This window comes from Chionomys nivalis, chromosome 1 (assembly GCF_950005125.1).
Source record: "Chionomys nivalis chromosome 1, mChiNiv1.1, whole genome shotgun sequence".
NCBI lineage: Eukaryota > Metazoa > Chordata > Mammalia > Rodentia > Cricetidae > Chionomys > Chionomys nivalis.
The window spans coordinates 176,834,447-176,854,551 of record NC_080086.1 but is presented as its reverse complement, the minus strand read 5'-3'; positions in this window follow the sequence as shown (position 1 = coordinate 176,854,551).

Below are 20,105 nucleotides of genomic sequence, written 5' to 3'. Positions count from 1 at the left end.
GGGTCCAGCTCTCTCACCTGTCACATGAGGTAATGGGTGAGCGACAGGGTATCTTTCTTTCATTCATGCCACCGCAGATGGCCTCCAGAAAAGATTCTATCAATAGGTCCAAGACTGCCTAGTTTCTCTTCTCTTTACTTTGCCGTTTGAAACTAGAGCACCAGTATTTTCATTTCAAGGAAGTTAACTTTTTAATTTTCAAATTAAGATTTGAATTTAAATTTCAAAGAACAAATTAGTTAATCAGACTTAGTTCTTCACAATATTCTTAAGTGTCTGGGAAGGGAAGGCTATGATAACACTTAGCATTTAACATTTCAACCCTGGACCACAATTCTTCTTCCATGTTTCCACAATGCTCTTATTCATCCCTTGTTCATTTACTTGTTTGGTTTGATCTGATTAAATATTTTTTCATATTTTTTATTAAAAAATTTGCTTTTTGTTTTACATAAAAACCCCAGTTCCCAAAGCCTTCTCCCACCTCCCCATCCCCTTCTAATCCCCATCCATAAACTGTTATTTCTTTTGACTTAGTCATTCTTTTTCCCCCATTAGTAGTTTTCAATATTTTATTGAGCTATATATTTTTCTCTGTTTTCCTACCTTCCTCTCCCCTCCACTTCAACCCTTTCCCAAGGTCCCAATGTTTCCAATTTACTCAGGAAATCTTGTCATTTTCTACTTCCCATGTAGATTAGATCTATGTATGTCTCTCTTGAGGTCCTCAATGTTTTTCTCTGAATGTATATGTCTGTGTCATCCCCAAGAGTTGTGATTGTAAGTGTGAAGCAGCACTCCTGATTCTTTATTTCACTGCTGTTTTGAGTCCAATTGACTTTTCACCTGCATCTCTGTGTGTGTATGTTTGTGTATTGAGAGTTCCTGAATAGGATTGAAAGTGCCATTTTTTATTCTACACACTTTATGGTGGATCAAATTGTAAAAATTCTTATGGGGTTATCTAAATCTAATCGTGATGCCTGAAAAGAACAAAATCTGAAGTAACTATTGCAACATGTATGTAAACAGCTGAACTTAAGCAATGAATCATTTGACAAAAATGAATGGAATTTGGCATGGACAAGGTAGAGCTTTGATGTTTTAAAAACTAAGTTTCAAATGGCATGGTAGGGCCCCATTCTATCAACACTGAAAGGTTTGGCAGAAAATTCTAGAGGTGGTTTTATAAGCAGTAGGAACTTAATACTCATTGCTCATGACAGTAATGATGCAATGAAATCACAGTGAAGGAAATCTGGCAATAGTACACAGACTTTAAATTTGTAAAACAAAGGGATATGAAGAAAATTGAAGTATAACAAATTAGTTAAATAGTATTGTTTTTTTTTCTGTAGAATAAAAGGAATTACTTTATTGTGGTGACTGGTACCTATATCCAGCATACCTGTACTCCATGTAAACAGACAAACACACACACACACACACACACACACACACACACACACATATATATATATTTAGGAAGGCAGAAATACTAGATATTAAAAAAGAAACAATAGGGTACAGTTAAAAAGAACAGGTAAATAGATACCTGATATTTAAGATGTATTTTAAGGTAATCAATGTCTTATTGAAGTGAAAGACTGATTTGAAAAGAACTTCACGTCTTTGAAGACTTAAAGAAATTGAAGAAGGACCAGGCGTCCCTGTGTAGGTGCTGAGGAGTTCCATCTGGATGGGTGAGTGTGTGCTATCCAGGGGCGGACTGTCCCGGAAGAGAGCATAAACCCCCCTCCCCCAGCTCCTTCTGAAGGGCTTTCTTTCCTACAGTCGCCCCACCCCCCAAGCCTGCCTTGTCTGCAAGGTCCTTTGCTGAGGAACAGCTTCCTGCTCCTACACTAAGGCTACCCACTCAGAGTGGTGAGTGCCTGCCTATCGGGCAGACCTCAAGAACCCCCAAAAGGGAGCGCAGGCACCTTCAGCTTGTGCTGCAGGGTCGCCTGTGTTCTACTCAACCCCGCCCTACCCCCCACATTCGCTCCTTTGTCTGCGGGTCATTGGACTACCAGGGGTCCATGTTTTGGTGCTGAGGAGTCCATCTGGAAGGGAACGGTTCCTGCTCATAAACTGAGGAGATACACCCAGGGAGTTATTCACAGCAACGACTGGACCAAGACACCAGGCCTCTCCTGGCTCCATTTGAAGGAAGAGATGGGCAGGCACCAATGCAAGAATTCCTCCAACAACCTGAAAGGCAACGTGACATAACCAGAATCCAGGAATCCTGAAATAAGTAGAATTGTACACCCTATTCCAGAAGAATTATAAGAATTCGACTCAAAAGTGAATTATATGAAAATAATAGAGGACCTTAAAGAGGAAGTGAAAAACTGCCATAATCAATTAGAGATTACAAACAAAAAGGTAGAGGAAATGAATAAATCTCTCAAAGATACCCAAGAAAGCCAAGAGAAACAAGAAAAAGCAAACAAACAGGTAAGGGAAACGGTTCAAGACTTGAAGAATAAAATGGAGGTAATGAAGAAAACACAAACTGAGGGAAGGATGAAGATGGAAAATTTGGATAAACGAACAGGAACTACAGAGACAAGTACTACCAACAGATTACAAGAGATAGAAGAAAGAATCTCAGACACTGAAGATACCATAGAGAAAATAAACACACTGATCAAAGAAAACAGCAAAACCAGCAAATTCTCATCACAAAACATTCAGGAAATCTGGGACACAATAAAAAGACCAAAACCTAAGAATAATAGGGACAGAAGAAGGAGAAGAAGTACAGCTCAATGGTCCAGAAAATATACTTAATAAAATTATAGAAGAAAACTTTCCCAACCTTAAGAAAGATATTCCTTTGAAGGTCCAAGAAGCATACAGGACACCGAATAGACTGGATCCAAAAAAAACATTTCCTCATCATATAATAATCAAAACATAAAACATACAGAATAAAGAAAGAATATTAAGAGCTGCAAAGGAAAAAGGTCAAGTTATTTATAAAGGTAAACCTATCAGACTTACACCTGACTTCTCTATGGAAACCATGAAAGCCAGAAGGTCCTGGATAGATGTACTGCAGAAACTAAGAGACCATGGATGTAAGCCCAGACTACTATACCCAGCCAAGCTTTCATTCACTATAAATGGAGAAAACAAAATTTTCCAGGATAAAAACAAATTTAAACAATATGTAGCCACAAATCCAGCCTTACAGAAAGTAATTGAAGGAAAATCACAACTCAAGGAGTCCAACAATGCCCACAATAGCTCAGACATCTAATGACCCTTCACCAGCACAACTTGAAGAAGGGAAACACAAACTCTACTACCAAAAAAAAAGAAAGGAAGGAAGAAAAAAATGACCAGAGTTAACAACCACCAGTCATTAATATCACTTAATATCAATGGACTCAACTCACCTATAAAGAGGCACAGGCTAAGAGACTGGATACGAAAATAGGATCCAACATTCTGCTGTTTATAAAAACACACCTCAACCACAAAGACAGACATCTACTCATAGTAAAGGGCTGGGAAAAGGTTTATCAAGCAAACGGACCTAAGAAACAAGCAGGGGTGGCCATACTAATTTCTAACAAAGTTGACTTCAAACTAAAATCAATCAGAAGAGATGGAGAGGGATATTTTCTACTCATAACAGGAACAATTCATCAGGACAAAGTCTCAATCCTGAATATCTATGCCCCTAATATAAAAGCACCCACTTATGTAAAAGAAACATTGCTAAAACTCAAGGCAGTCATCAAACCACACGCACTAATAGTAGGAGATTTCAACACTCCTCTCTCACCAATGAATAGGTCAATCAGACAGAAACCTAACAGAGAAATAAGAGGATTAAGGGAGGTAATGAATCAAATGCACTTAACAGACATCTATAGAACATTCCACCCAAATAGGAAAGAATATACCTTCTTCTCTGCAGCTCATGGAACCTTCTGGAAAATTGACCACATACTCGGTAACAAAGCAAACTTACACAGTTATAAAAAAATATTAGTAACCACCTGTGTCTTATCAGATCACCACAGATTAAAGTTAGAATTCAACAACAATGCTACCTCCAAAAAGCCTACGAACTCATGGAAACTGGACAGTCAACTACTGAACCACACCTGGATCAAGAAAGATATAAAGAAAGAAATTAAAGTCTTTCTTGAATTCAATGAAAACAAAGACTCAACATACTCAAACCTATGGGACACTATGAAAGCAGTGCTAAGAACAAAGTTCAAAGCACTAAGTGCCCACTTAAAGAAAACAGAGAAAGCACACATTGGTGACTTAACAGCCCACCTGAAAGCTCTAGAAAAAAAAGAAGCAGACTCACCTAGGAGGAGTAGAAGACTGGAAATAATCAAACTGAGGGCTGAATTCAACAAAATAGAAACACAGAAAACAATTGAAAGAATTAATGAAACAAAAAGCTGGTTCTTGGAGAAAATCAACAAGACTGATAAACCCCTATCCAAACCAATCAAACAGCGGAGAGAGAATACACAAATTAACAAGATCAGAAATGAAAAGAGAGCCATAACCACAGACACAGAGGAAATTCAGAGAACCATTAGACCTTACTACAAAAGCCTCTATGCCACAATATTGGAAAATGGAAAAGAAATGGACACTTTTTTAGATAGTACCATATACCAAAGTTAAACCAGGACCAGGTGAACAATCTAAATAGACCTGTTAGTCACGAAGAATTAGAAGTTGTTATAAAAAACCTCCCTACCAAAAAAATCACAGGTCTAGACGGCTTCAATGCAGAATTCTACCAGAACTTCCAAGAAGACCTAATACCTATACTCCTTAATGTATTTCACAATATAGAAACAGAGAAGTCATTGCCAAATTTCTTTTATGAAGCTGCAGTTACTCTGATACCAAAACCACACAAAGACACAACCAAGAAAGAGAACTACAGGCCAATCTCACTCATGAACATCGATGCGAAAATCCTCAATAAAATACTGGCAAACCGAATCCAAGAACACATTAGAAAAATTATCCATTATGATCAAGTAGGCTTCATCCCAGGGATGCAGGACTGGTTCAACATACGAAAATCTATCAATGAAATCCATCATATAAACAAACCAATACAAAAAACCCTATGATCATTTCATTAGATGCTGAAAAAGCATTTGACAAAATTCAACATCTCTTTATGATAAAGGTCTTAGAGAGATTAGGGATACAAGAGTCGTACCTAACTATAATTAAAGCTATTTATAGCAAGCCGACAGCTAACGTCAAATTAAATGGAGAGAAACTCAAAGCTATTCCACTAAAATCAGGAACACGACAAGGCTGTCCACTCTCTCCATACCTCTTCAATATAGTGCTTGAAATTCTAGTGATAGCAATAAGACAACATAAGGGGATCAAAGGGATTCAAATTGGAAAGGAAGAAGTTAAACTTTTATTATTTGCAGATGATATGATACTGTACATAAGCCACCCCAAAAACTCCAGCAACGAACTCCTATAGCTGATAAACACCTTTAGTAGCGTGTCAGTATACAAGATCAATTCCAAAAAATCAGTTGCCTTCCTATACACAAAGATAAGGAAGCAGAGAGGGAAATCAGAGAAACATCACCCTTCATGATAGCCACAAATAGCATAAAATATCTTGGGGTAACTCTAACCAAGGAAGTGAAGGATCTATTTGACAAGAACTTTAAGTCTTTGAAGAAAGAAATTGAGGAGGATATCAGAAAATGGAAGGATCTTCTCTTGCTCTTGGATTGGGAGGATCAACATAGTAAAAATGGCAATTCCACCAAGGGCATTTTATAGATTCCATGCAATCCCCATTAATATCCCATCAAAATTCTTCACAGATATTGAGAGGACATTAATCAACTTTATATGGAAAAACAAAAAACCCAGGATAGCCAAAACAATCTTATATAATAAAGGATCATCTGGAGGCATTACCATCCCTGACTTCAAACTCTATTACAGAGCTTCATTATTGAAAACAGCTTGGTATTGGCATAAAAGCAGAGAAGTCGATCAATGGAATCGAGTTGAAGACCCTGATTTTAACCCACAAACATATGAACACCTGATTTTTGATAAAGGAGCTAAAAGAATTCAATGGAAGAAAGAAAGCATCTTCTACAAATCGTGCAGGCACAACTGGTTGTCAACTTGTAGAAAAATGAAAATAGATCCATATCTATCGCCATGCACAAAACTCAAGTCCAAATAGATTAAAGACCTCAATATCTATCTGAACACACTGAACCTGATAGAAGAAAAAGTGGGAAGTACTCTACAACATATGGGTACAGGAGATCACTTCCTGTATATCCCCAGCAGCACAGACATTAAAGACAACATTGAATAAATGGGACCTCCTGAAACTGAGAAGCTTCTGTAAAGCAAAGGACACTGTCACTAAGACTAAAAGGCAACCCACTGACTGGGAGATGATCTTCACCAACCCTGCAACAGACAAAGGTCTGATCTCCAAAATATATAAAGAACTCAAGAAACTAGACTTTAAAATGCTAATTAACCCAATTAAAAAATTGGGCACTGAACTGAACAGAGAATTCTCAGCAGAAGAAATTCAAATGGCCAAATGACACTTAAGATTGTGCTCAACCTCCTTAGCAATAAGGGAAATACAAACTAAAACAACTTTGAGATACCATCTTACACCTGTCAGAATGGCTAAAATCAAAAACACCATTGATAGCCTTAGCTGGAGAGGCTGTGGAGTAAGGGGCACACTCATCCATTGCTGGTGGGAATGCAAACTTGTGCAACCACTTTGGAAATCAGTGTGGCGATTTCTCAGGAAATGTGGGATCAACCTACCCCAAGATCCAGTAATACCACTCTTGGGAATATACCCATGAGATGCCCTATCATATGACAAAAGTATCTGTTCAGCTATGTTCATAGCCGCATTGTTTGTAATAGCCAGAACCTGGAAACAAACTAGATACCCTTCAATGGAAGAATGGATGAAGAAAGTGTGGAATATATACATATTAGAGTACTACTAAGCGGTAAAAAACAATGACTTCTCGAATTTTTCATGCAAGTGGACAGAAATAGAAAACACTATACTGAGTGAGGTAAGCCAGACCCAAAAAGAGGAACATGGGATGCACTCACTCATAACTGGTTTCTAGCCATAAATAAAGGACATTGAGCATATAATTTGTGATCTTAGAGAAGCTAAATAAGAAAGTGAACCCAAAGAAAAACGTGTAGTCATCTGCCTGGATAGGGGAAGTAGACAAGATTGCCGGGCAAAAACTGGGAACTTGCGGGTGAGGTGGCATGGGGCTAAGGGGAAATGGGGTGAGAAACGTGAGAAGGGGAGGATGGGGGGAGCTTGGGGGAATGGGATGGTTGGGATATAGGAAGGGTGGTTACGGGAGCAGCGAAATATATATCCTAATTAAGAGAGCCATCTCAGGGTTGGCAAGAGACTTGACTCTTGAGGGGCTCGCAGGTGTCCAGGGAGATGTCCCCAGCTGGTACCTTGGGCAACTGAGGAGAGGGAACCTGAAATGACCCTATCCTATACTGATGAATATCTTGCATATCACCTTAGATCCTTCATCAGGCAATGGATCAAGGTAGAGACAGAGACCCAATTTGGAGCAAAGGACTGAGCTCTTAATGTCCAAATGAGGAGCAGAAGGAGGGAGAACATGAGCAAGGAAATCAGGACCACGAGGGGTGCACCCACCCACTGTGACAGTGGAACTGATCTATTGGGAGCCCACCAAGACCAGCTGGACTGGGACTGAATAAGCATGGGTTGAAACCGGACTCTCTGAACATGGCGGACAATGAAGGCTGATGAGAAGCCAAGGACAATGGCACTAGGTTTCGATCCTAATACATGACTGGCTTTGTGGGAGCTTAGCCTGTTTGGACACTTACCTTCCTGGACCTAGATAGAAGTGGGAGGTCCTTGGTCTTTCTGCAGGGCAGGGAATTTGGACTGCTCTTCAGTATTGAGAGGGAGGAGGAATGGAGTGGGGGGAGGAGAAGAGGAGTGGGGATAGGGGAAGAGGAGTGGGGGGAGGGGGCAGTATGTGGGGGGAGGGGGAGGAAAATGGGAAACGGGGGGAGAGACAGAAATTTTAATTAAAAAGGAATAAAATAAAATAAACAAATAAAATGAAATGAAATTGAAGAAGATACCAGAAAATGAAAAGATACTTCATGCCCTTGGATAAGTAGGATCAACATAGCAATTCTACCAAAATATATATACAGATTCAATGCAATCCCCATCAAAATACCAACACAATTCTTCACATATATTGAGAGAACAATAATTAACTTCAAATGGAATAACAGAAAAACAGGGATAGCTAAAACAATTCTATACAATAAAGGAACTTCTGGAGGCATCACCATCCCTGACATCAAGCTCTATTACAGAGCTACAGTAAAGAAAACAGCTTGGTATTGGCATAAAAACAGAGAGGTTGACAAACGGAATAAAATTGAAGACTTAGATATTAATCCATACGCCCATGAACACCTGATTTTTGACAAAGAAGCTAAAATTAAACAATGGGAAAAAAGAAAATATCTTCAACAAATGGTGCTGGCGTAACTGGGTGTCAACATGTAGAAAACTGAAGATAATCTACTCTATCGCCATGCACAAAACTCAAGTCCAAATGGATTAAAGACCTCAATATAAATCTGGCCACACTGAACCTGATAGAAGAGAAAGTGGGAATTAGTCTTCAATACATGGCCATAGGGGACCACTTCCTAAATATAACCACAGACACTGAAAGCAACAGTAAATAAATGGGACCTCCTGAGACTCAGAAATTTCTTAGAGCAAAGGACACAATCAATAAGACAAAAAAGGCAGCCTACTAATTTGGAAATATCTTCACCAACCCCATATCAGACAAAGGACTACTCTTTAAAATATATAAAGAACTCAAGAAATTAGATATCAAAAATTTAAATAACACAATTAAAAATGGGTTGCAGAACTAAACAGAGAATTCTCAACAGAAGAATTTCAAATGGCCAAAAAATACTCAAGGAAATGTTCAACATCCTTAGCCATCAGGGAAATGTATATCAAAATGACTCTGATATACTATCGTACACCTGTCAGAATGGTTAAGATCAAAAACACCAAATGATAGCTTATGCTGGAAAGGATGTGGAGTAAGGGTTTGCTGGTGGGAATGCAAAGTTGTACAACCACTTTGGAAATCAGTGTGGTGGTTTCTCAGAAAATTGGGAATCTTCCTACCTCAGGATCCAGCAGTACCACTCTTGGGAATATACCCAAAAGATGCTCAATCATTCTACAAAGGCATTTGTTCAACTATGTTCATAGCAGCATTATTTGTAATAGCCAGAACCTGGAAACATCCTAGATGCCCCTCAACCAAAGAATGGATGAAGAAAATGTGGCACATTTACACATTAGAGTACTACTCAGCGGTAAAAAACAATGACATCTTGAAGTTTGCATGCAAATGGATGGACTTAAGAAACTGTCCTGAGTGAGGTAACCCAAAACCAAAAAGATGATTATGGTATGTACTCACTCATAAGTGGATACTAGTCATAAACAAGGGACATCGAGCTTATAGTTCATGATCTTAGAGAAGCTAAGTAATAAGGTGAGCCCCAAGAAAAACATATATAGCTCTACCTGGAAATTGGAAACAGACAAGATTGCCTGAAAATTTGGGATCACGGGGGCTGGTGGAAAAGGGAGGGTGTAAGAAGAAGAGGAGGGGAGAAGGGGAGGGTTGAGTAGAACTTGAGGAAATGGGATAGTTGAGATGGAGGAAGGACAGATATGAGAGCAAGGAAAGAGATCTTGATTGAGGGTGCCATTATAGGTTTAGCAGAAACCTGGATCTAGAGAACTTCCCAAGGATCCACAAGACTGACTCCTACTAAGACCCTAAGCAATAGAGGAGAGGGGGCAAAAACTTAACTTGTTCTGTAGTTAAACTGATGAATATCTTAAATATCACAATAGAACCTTCATCCAGCAACTGAAGGAAACAGAGGCAGAGACCTGCATGGGAGCACTGGACTGACTGCCAAAGTCCAGTTGAAGAATGGGAGGAATGGGAATATGAGCAAAGAGTTCAAGACCAAGATGGATACATCTAATGAAACAGTTTACTTGAGCTAATGGGAGCTCACCAACTCTAACTGGACTGGAAAAGAACAAGCATTGGACCACACTAGTCCCTCTGAATGTGGTTGACAGTTGCATGGCTGGGGCAGACTGAGGGGCCACTGGCAGTGGCACCAGGATTTATCCCTACTGCATGTACTGACTTTTGGGGAACCTATTCTCTTTGGAATTATATCTTGTTCAGCCTAGATATAGTAGGGATGGCCTTGTACATTCCACAAACAATTTGCCTTAACCTCTCTGAGGACTGGAAGGGGTTGGGATGGAAGGGTATGTGAAGGGAATGGGAAGAGGGGAGAGAGTACAAACTTGGATTGGGATTTTTTTTAAAAAAATGTAATAAATTAAAAAAATTTTATGTTAAATATTTAATCCAATTTTATAATGATGTTCTTAACAAAATGAAGGAGTTATCATACTTCTAAATATCATTAATACTCCACAATGTCTCCTCATAATATTTGCACATTCACAAATATTTAAACATATCCAAATCACAAAAATGAACAGCAAATATAAACATAGATTATATATATATATATATATATATATATATATATATATATATTAAATGCGGGTTTGGAGATAGTTTGCACGCACAGGAAAACAAAACTTGAGGAGTCAATTTCTCATACTCAATTATCTGTAATAAACAATTGCCAATTTTTTTATTTTGCTTATGTCTTGGACCTAAGTATTTGATGCTCTAAATATTTGAGCAAATGTTTCATAAGGTTCAGAATAACAGGAAATAAAACTTAAAGATTGATATGGGCATATGAATTCAACAATGTATTTAATAAGTAAAGCTTCAATTTATGTATTAGTATGACATCTATTTGATATAGATGGCGTTGTGTGAAATTTACAATGTCCAAATAATTATGATATTCATTTTCCTTTTCTTCTTTTATTCTTTCTTTCCTTTTTATTTTTTTATACAGAGTTTCTCTGTGCAGTCCTGGTTGTCCTGAAACTCACTCATAGACCAGACTGGCTTTGAACTCAGAGATCCACCTGCCTCTGCTTCACGGATGCAAAATATTCAAGTCACATATTTACCTGGCAGAATATTGGTGTGAAGAAATTGTTGTTTCTCACAAGGCTCACTCTGTACAGATTCTGGCATTCCAGAGTTGAAGAGTGGAATTTAACTATTTCAAAAGCTTCCATTGTTTATACTGCTTGTGCTTGAGATTTTAGCATCTCTGAAAACAGTCAAAATGAAAGAATAGCAATGCTAATGTTGCAGCCAAAGATAAGAAAAGTACTAGTAGGATGTGTTATTTCTTTAGGAAGACCCCAGAAGCATGAAAAGTAGAACTTTTGAGAACTGAGTGATGTTGTGACTGACGGTGGGGCAGAAAGAAGACAGCTGTATGCTTCTGCACTTGCTTGCAGGCACTTTCAACTGAGGAGCAAGCAAGTATTGGAGGAACAATTAGGGCTGATCTTGGAAAGGCCTCTTGAGGGCTGTAAAGAGGGTAGCATTAGGATACAAGAAGATATTTAAACACCAGTAGAAGAGACCAGACAGATCAACTTTAATGGTTTGTAGGCAAAAAGGGACTATGGGAATAAGGCCAATTTGTGTGTTTACCTAAAATCCTAGCAAGATAAATGAGGCTATACAGTTGACAAATGGGTGACTTTGATGAAATGTCTCTACTAACAAGCTGTTGAAGTGATTTTAAGTCTATGTGGGAGTTAAGCTAATGTTTTGTAGTTTCGTTCCTCTTGTTCAACCATTTAACATTATCTTGAATATTTAACCTCCTCTGCAATTTTGAAACCTTGACTAATATCTTCACAATCATGTTTAATTACAAGTCATAGAAATCGGGATTTAACTTTGATTGAGTACCATAATAGAAATTTATGATTTGCATTGAAGTTATGGTAAGGTAAATGCAAAATATTGCAACTGAATTTGTTAAGAGATAAAATAACATTTCTTTGAAGCTGTTGTTTATGATTAAAGGAATTTTTCTGAGTTAGGTTGGTGTCATATAACATCCATTCATTTCAGGTCAACTGTAGTTTACACTAGTTTTAATTATGTGTTTTGATTGAGAAAAGATACCTTTTAATGGTACACTGTATGATAAATTATAACTGTAAATATTACATCTATATTGTGAAACTTTCATTTTGAAAAAAAAAGTCCATCTTAGGCCAATCTAATGCTTATAACTGCAAGAAAACAATAAAACTAGTATTGATATGGCATGGAGTGCAATCTCCATATTTACTATTGTTTAACTATATTATTTTTCTATGATTTTTAGAAGTTATTTGTTCCTTCACAAGTAAGCTACTTAGTGATGACTTTAACTGTGGACTAGCAATTATTTTCAGGTTGGGTTTAGGTGATTTTATTAAGGTTTAAAAGGTGTAGTGAATGATGTTGATTCTAATTCAGTAGTTCTCATTCTATTAATGACATATTTCCATTCCTAGAAGAAAGAAATCACAAATATTTATTCTCCTTATGCTAACTATGGTAAAATATAAAATTCATAAAAAATACAGCAAAACTTATTGTTTGATACAACAGATTGTAACTTTAGAGACATGCATGCCATACAATAGAATAGAATTTTGAAGGCAAGATAGTCTGTTTTTGTTCTGTTTGGCTAATTTTTAAGAAGGTGAGTCAAGACTATAAAAAACAAGGGGAATTGTACTTTTATAAATACAATAGTGAATTGAATAGGTATTTAAAGATGAATATGGACTTACAGGGGCTGACATGATGATGCAAGCAATCCAATGACACTTTGCAAAAAGAGTTTCCTCGTTACACACACTAAGACAGTACACTGGAAACTCTGGAATAAGATATTAACTGTCAATTTCTCTACAAAGCATCCTAGGTACTAAAGTCTTTCATCATTATTTTCTGCTTATTTGCCTTTATTTCTACTGTTCTTCTGAACTTTATGAACATCTTTAAAAACAAGTACAATTTGGTAACTAATTAACAGGCTTCTGTACTTATGGATTCTGATGAATGCCTAGGCACTGCATGTTCCTGTATGGAAGTCGTTAAGATAAACATCAACAACAAAAGCCTTAGACTTTGATTGTGAGTTGAAAGACTGTAAAGTTTCATCTTTTCAACTAAATCCCTCTGGGATCTGCACAGAACACTTTCTGCTGATGGGTACCATCTTTTATCAGAACTTTGGAAAGAAATTCTTTTCATGTCCCAACATTCTATCACTCTGTGACTCAAAGACTCTGCCTTTCTCTGTCCTCATTTCCACAGAAACCACATATGGGTAGGGATAATTGAGGAAAGAGATCTCACTGTTCCTCAGTGCTACCTGTAAATATGGGAACAAAACCAACAAAAGAATGATGAGGGAATATTCTGCAAAGAGCTCCATCTTTGACCCTTTATTGCATGTATGCTTGGGTAAGGATAATCAGAGGTCAGGAGTAGCTTTAGTTACCTAAACCTGCATGGAAAAAAAGCTGTCAAGGGGCTGCCAGTATGACATGGTCACTTGAAGACTAGGTGGCAGACGCTGCCAGTATAAGACAAGCAAATACAGAGTTGGGAATATATTCCTGACCCCTGCCTTCTTCCACTCTGAAGTGATCTACTAGGATTTCTATTTGTTAGAACTAAGAAGGGATTCCAAGTCAAGAGGTTTCGTGAGGCAGTCATGGGGCTTTGTTTTCTGGGAACTAGGCAAATGGGGAAAAGGTGAGAAGTAATGTAGGAGGGTAATCTATCCCAGGGTAATTTTACTAAAAGATCCTCGATACAATGATGTATAAATATTGTCTAGCTGTGCATGGGGACTCTTATGACCTAAGTTGGGAGTCCATCCAAAGTATGGGTAATTCAAAGCCAACCTTGGCTACTCAACAAGTTCAAGGCCAACTTTCAGTAAATAAAGAGATCCTATCTGACACAACATCACAAAGTCACCCAGTTCTCCAAAAATTCCTCCTCTTCTGTAAATTAGCTGCTCAGTCACTCTCTGACAATTTTACATTTTGTAGGATCCTCATGGTAGGGTATACAGTGTCTGTTTTTGAAGAGTAGAGAAGATGGTGGGAAGAAAGGAAATCAGAAAGAATTTTCTTATTTCCCACACTGATTGCTTTCATATACAGCCCATCACTTCTCACTTGGAAAGAGCAAGTGCTCTCAAGATTGTTATCATAACTAGATTTTTTATTTTCCCTGTGTGCTCCCTTAGTAATGAAGTGTATATAAAATTATCAGAACAGGATACTTTTATAATGAAGACAAAATTCCGTGGGGTGTAATTTCCCATCTGTAATTATTTTACAAATGTCTATTTTGCATGAAAAACAGCCCAGTTACAAGGCATGCAAAGCTGTGTTAATGACCAGCTATATATCCATAAAAGCAGATGCCAAGAAAACATACTGAGGAAGTAAAAACAAATTGAGCTTACATTGAACACAAAAACTGGACTGCCTGCCTCTGAAACAAATGAGCAGAGTGTGTAAAAATAAATAAATAAATGTGCAAATAGTTAGCCATAGTCTATACAATACAACTAATTTACAGCAGACTCCTTTGTTTCTATGTGTTTGAATTTGCTAGCTTAACTATGAAGCGCTATTATTTTAAATATAAATGTCTCGGAAGATCTCTTATGATGTAGTTTTTTAATATAATTAAAATTGAGTATGCATTTTAATGTGTATTGCGTTGGAACTGGTTGCCTTAACTGTTAATTCTGGAGAAGCAATATGTGGTTTCAAATCAAGTGGTTGAACAAAGGGAAGATTGGAGGAAACTGATTATCTTCCACTTTTCTTTATTTTCCAAGTAACAGCATTCATTGTTCTATGGCTGTACTTTTTCTAAAACTCATCTGATGTCTGGGGAAAGAAAATAATAAAGCATCCTTTATGTGTTGTGAAATAGGCAGGCTTGGGAACTTTGTCAACCCTTGGCTGAGTCAGGATGACTGGAAGGATGACTGTAGGATTCAGGGTGTCACAGGAATTCTACTAAGGAACTGGAGGTATTTCAGTGCCTCACTCTATAAAACATCTGGCAGGACTGAGACACAAGGTTGTCTTAGCTGTCACAAGAAAATTCAATGTCCTTTTGTAATTGATAACATCCCAGAGTTGTTAGCATGCATAGCTCTGTAAAATCATTTTAGAATGATTATTTTCTTTCATTGGTCTTGTGTGATAAAATTGAGCAACTTGATAGTTTATGGTTTTGAACAACTATGAAAATGAGATGGTTTTAATGTCACACAAAAAATGTATTTGCTCTAGACTCTGATAAATCTAGATATATATATATAAATCTATCTATCTATATACATATATTCATACTTAGCCATTTTGACTCGTGTCTTAGAGTTTCTATTGCTTTACTAAAACATCAAAAAGCAAACTGGGGAAGAGAGGGTTTATTTGGCTTATACTTCCCCAGCAGTTTTTAATCACTGAAGGAAGTTAGGACAGGAATTCAAGCAGGGCAGCAACCTGGAGGCAGGAGCTAATGCAGAGATCATGGAAGGGTGCTGCTTATTGGCTTGCTCCCCATAGTCTTTAAATCTGCCTTTCTTGAAGAACTAAGGACTACCAGTCCTGGGATAGCCCCACCCACAAAGAACTGTGCCCTTCTGATCAATCACTGATTAACAAAATGCCTTACAAAAAAGAAGAAAGAGAGAGAGAGGGAGGGAAGGAGGGAGGGAGGGAGGGAGAGAGAGAGAGAGAGAGAGAGAGAGAGAGAGAGAGAGAGAGAGAGAGAGAGAGAGAGAGAGAGAACGCCTTACACCCAGATGTTAATGGTTCCTAAGGTCCACTGTGGAAACACAGGCCATGGGCATCAACAAAGACCCCAGTTACAGAGAACCACAGACTCAGATGTGGCCAGCAGCAGCAGCTTGGCCTGCATGTTACCACTGCCCCAGTAGCAGCACAGATCTCCCAGATCAATAAGGCCCTGGCGTCAGCATGTCCCTAGGGCACCAATGCAGTCTCAGATGGCTTAGCAGGCCACAAGCATCTGCTCAGTCCTTGATGGTAACAGGTTCCATGGAAATTAACTCAGATACTGACTGCTCCAGGGCCACCAATCCAAGCCTAGCCCTAGGCAGCAGCTTGACCTGAACTCACCGTGGCCCAGGCTGACAGCACTGGCCACCTAGACCAGTATAGCACTCATGGCAGGATGTCCCTTGAACACCAACATGACCCCAGGTGGCAGCCCAGATCCCAGGCATTGGCGTAGCCTTTAATGCTATCAGGGGTCGAGGATATTAACACAGACCTCTGGCTGCAATAGGTGACCCAGACATGGCCTTCAGATCCAGCCTGGGCCAGTTGTCACCATGGCATCTATGGCAACACAGGTCACTCAGATCTCTAAGACCCTGGCTGCAACAAGACCCTCAGACACTTACCTGGCTGCAGGTATTTTATAAGGCTTTACAGCCGGGTCTTACAGAAGCATTTTCTCTTTTTTTTTCTTTTCTTTTCTTTTACTTAAAAATAAACTATTTTTAAATTTTTATTTTACATTCCAATCCCAGTTCTCATTCCCCCCTCCCATTCCCTCTACCTTTCCCGCTACCATACTCCCAATCCAGGCTTCAGAGAGGGTAAGGCACATTGCTTTGAGGAAGGACCAAGGCCTTCCCTACTTTATCTAAGCTTAGCAAGGTATCCATCCAAAGAGAATTGGTTCCAAATAGCCAATACATGCAGTAGAGATAAATCCTGCCAGTGGCCCCACATTCTTCCCCAGCCATGTAACTGTTACCCACATTCAGAGGGACTAGTTTAGTCCTATGCCGGTTCCACTCCAGTCAGGCCAAAATTGGTGAGCTCCCATTAGTTCAGCTAAGCTGTTTCAGGGAGTATTCCCATCATGGTCTTGACCTTTTTGTTCATATTCTCACTCTTTCAACTCTTCAACTGGAGTTTAAAAGCTCACGCCAGTGCTCCCCTGTGGCTCTCTGCCTCTGCTTCCATCAGTTGCTAGATGAAGGGTATATGGTGACATTTAGGGTAGTCATTAATCTGACCAGAGGGCAAGGCCAGCTAGGGCACCCTCACCACTATTGCTTAGGGTCTTAGCTGCGGTCATCCTTGTGGATCTCTGGGAATCTCTCTAGTGCCAGTTTTCTTGCTAGCCCCATAATGGCTCCATCAATCAAGATATCTCTTTCCTTGCTCTCCTTCTCTGTCCTTCCCTGATCTTGACTATCCCGTTTCCTCAAGCTCTCCACAGAGGCTTCCTCCTCTCTGATGACTCTATCTTATATCAAGTTAACATTAATACAATCAGAAAATCTCCCATATGAATGTAATGCTATATATACCGTCACTAGCGAAAATACAATGCATATGAAAAGAAGCCCAGTTCCCACTAACTAAGCCTGGCTTTGGTCTTTTATATTGCTTTGCAATATCACAAAATACAGTATTGATAGTAATGAATTTTACTCTGAAAAAAACCAGAAATAAAATGAGCAAGTGTGACATTACAATAATGTTGCATAATCTTTAAGAACAACAAACAAACAAATGAAACCCAAATCTTTCCTAGATGCCCGGGTTTTTATATTTTATTTTTCTTTAATGCCCTTTAAGAGATTTTAAAGGAAACAGCAAATCATTATTTATTTTTAATTAAATGAAATATAGTATATCACTATATTTTGCTCATTTAACATGATTAAATGTTTAACATGACTATCCATTAGTCACAAAATTTATTGTAAAAAATATAGAAAGTTAAGAAATGACAAAATTGCATGTTGTCTTCAAAGTACTCCCCTACACATACTTCCATCTGTTTTGCTTTTAACTTTAATAATTGTTATAACGTGTCACCGTGTTCCAGGTTGAATTATTAAATGTTAGCAGACTGAGGATACAGGGGATGAGAGGCAGCATTTTGTGCACTTATCTCTTAATGGATAACATGCATCTGACAGGCTGCAGCTTTTGTTTAGTCTCATTGATTCTTTTTTTAAAGATCTCTCTCCTCTCTTGCCCTCGTTCCTAAGCTATATTGCTTTTTTTCTACAGTGACATTTAGTTTTACAAGTGGAAAGTTCTTACTTTGAAAATAAATGTTCCATTATTTCCAGGGCTGTGTTATCGGCATTAACAATTAATTTTCTTCTTTAAATATTAAATTTTGTATTGAGATTTTTGACTGTATCATGAAAACTTTCGTATTATCTTTTCCAACCCAGCTAGCATTATTTCTGATTTACTTATTTATTATTTGCCCCTCTTGTCTTCCTTCTGAATATTTTTCCTCTCTCTTCAACGCATTTTACCATAGGAAATAAATTTACCTTGAAAGTGGTTTTAAAGATTTTCATGTCCTTTATATTTTAATTAAATTTTTCCTTAGCATGTGATTACACGTATTTAAGGTACTCTAATTACTCTCCCTCTTCTCTATGTCCTCTATTCCCTGCAAAGACACCATCCCCACAGGTGCTTTTACTCTGTTCACATCTTTTATTGTGCGTTTGTCCCAGTAAATATAGCCAAGGTTACCTGTGTAACTGGGTATGGAGCTGTGCAATGTACCCTCTTTGCCTAACCATTTTGTGCATGTTTGAGGATATTGACTGTACTCCCACAATATCCATCAGTAGATAATTGTTCAACAGGCAGGGATAGAGTCCCATGAGCCTTTCCTTATCCATGGCTACCTGAAAAAAGGTAAAATAAAATTTTATATAAAATATGTTTGTATAGATATAGACATTTGCACACCTTTTCAGTGAACAGCATCTGGCTACAACCATGAAATAAATATTTACCTGTGTAACAAAGAAGCTTCCAGAAGGATATCTCATTTAGACAGCATTGGTAAAAGCCTTGATAATTTCTACTTGGTCCATAACTTACTGACACTAAATACTGGGTATTTGTTAGTATGCGCTTCCATGTTAGTGGGATGTCTGATGGAATTGGAGATTTAACTCTGTAGAGTCATATGCCACACAAAAGTGAAATAGAACATTACATAGCAGTGTATAAATGGTTATAGAGTAGGAGAAAAAAATCAGTTGTGATAGCAGACTAATCTTTTTAGGGCATTTGACTACAGGTGAGTATTAAAACCATGATATGGAAGGTTGATACAGTCCTTCTACCCACCTGTCTTTAGTTTTTTGTTTTGATTTTTTGGGGTGGCTTTACTTATTTACGTTTTGTTATCACTGTGAGCAGTACAGCTTTTGGGAATTCGTAGAATGGGTATGGGCGAGGTGACAGAAAGCAGAAGGGATCCTTAAAAACAGAGTTATAGACATGTGATATGATCTCAGTGAGTTTTAAGGAGATCATTGCTTTTGAAAAATAACTAGAAAAACCCAAAAGCCTAGTAAAAGAGCACATGATGATAGGAAATCTCATGGAACCAATGATATTGGTCTTTTCATATTGTTCAACAATGTCTAGCCCTTCTGTTTTTGCATTTCCCTGGCAAGGAGCTCGATTCTAAGTTTTTTTTTTTTTTTTTTTTTTAAATGTGCTGATGTGAAAACAAGAGTTGTGCATTGTCTCCTCTTTGCCCAATTTCAAAAGTCTCAAGAAGTAAGATAAGAGTGAAGTCTGTCACTCTCAGAGAATGGGTACAGTGTACAAGTTTGTGGTTAGGAAGGAATATAAAGTAATTACTATTTGGAGCCTGGTATCACACCCACCAGGAAAGAATTGCAGAGTGACACTCTACAGAGGAGTAATGACATTGCACAGTAACTGTCTAAGTAAATTTCATTAATTTGAAGAAACATAGACTGCAACCAGCTATCCCTATATATTTACATTTCTGAAAGCATTAGCGAGATGAAAAACCAAAAAGGAAATGCCACCTTTTATTTTAAGCATGAGATGGGATGGTAAGAAGTGGGAGTGAGTGGAGGAA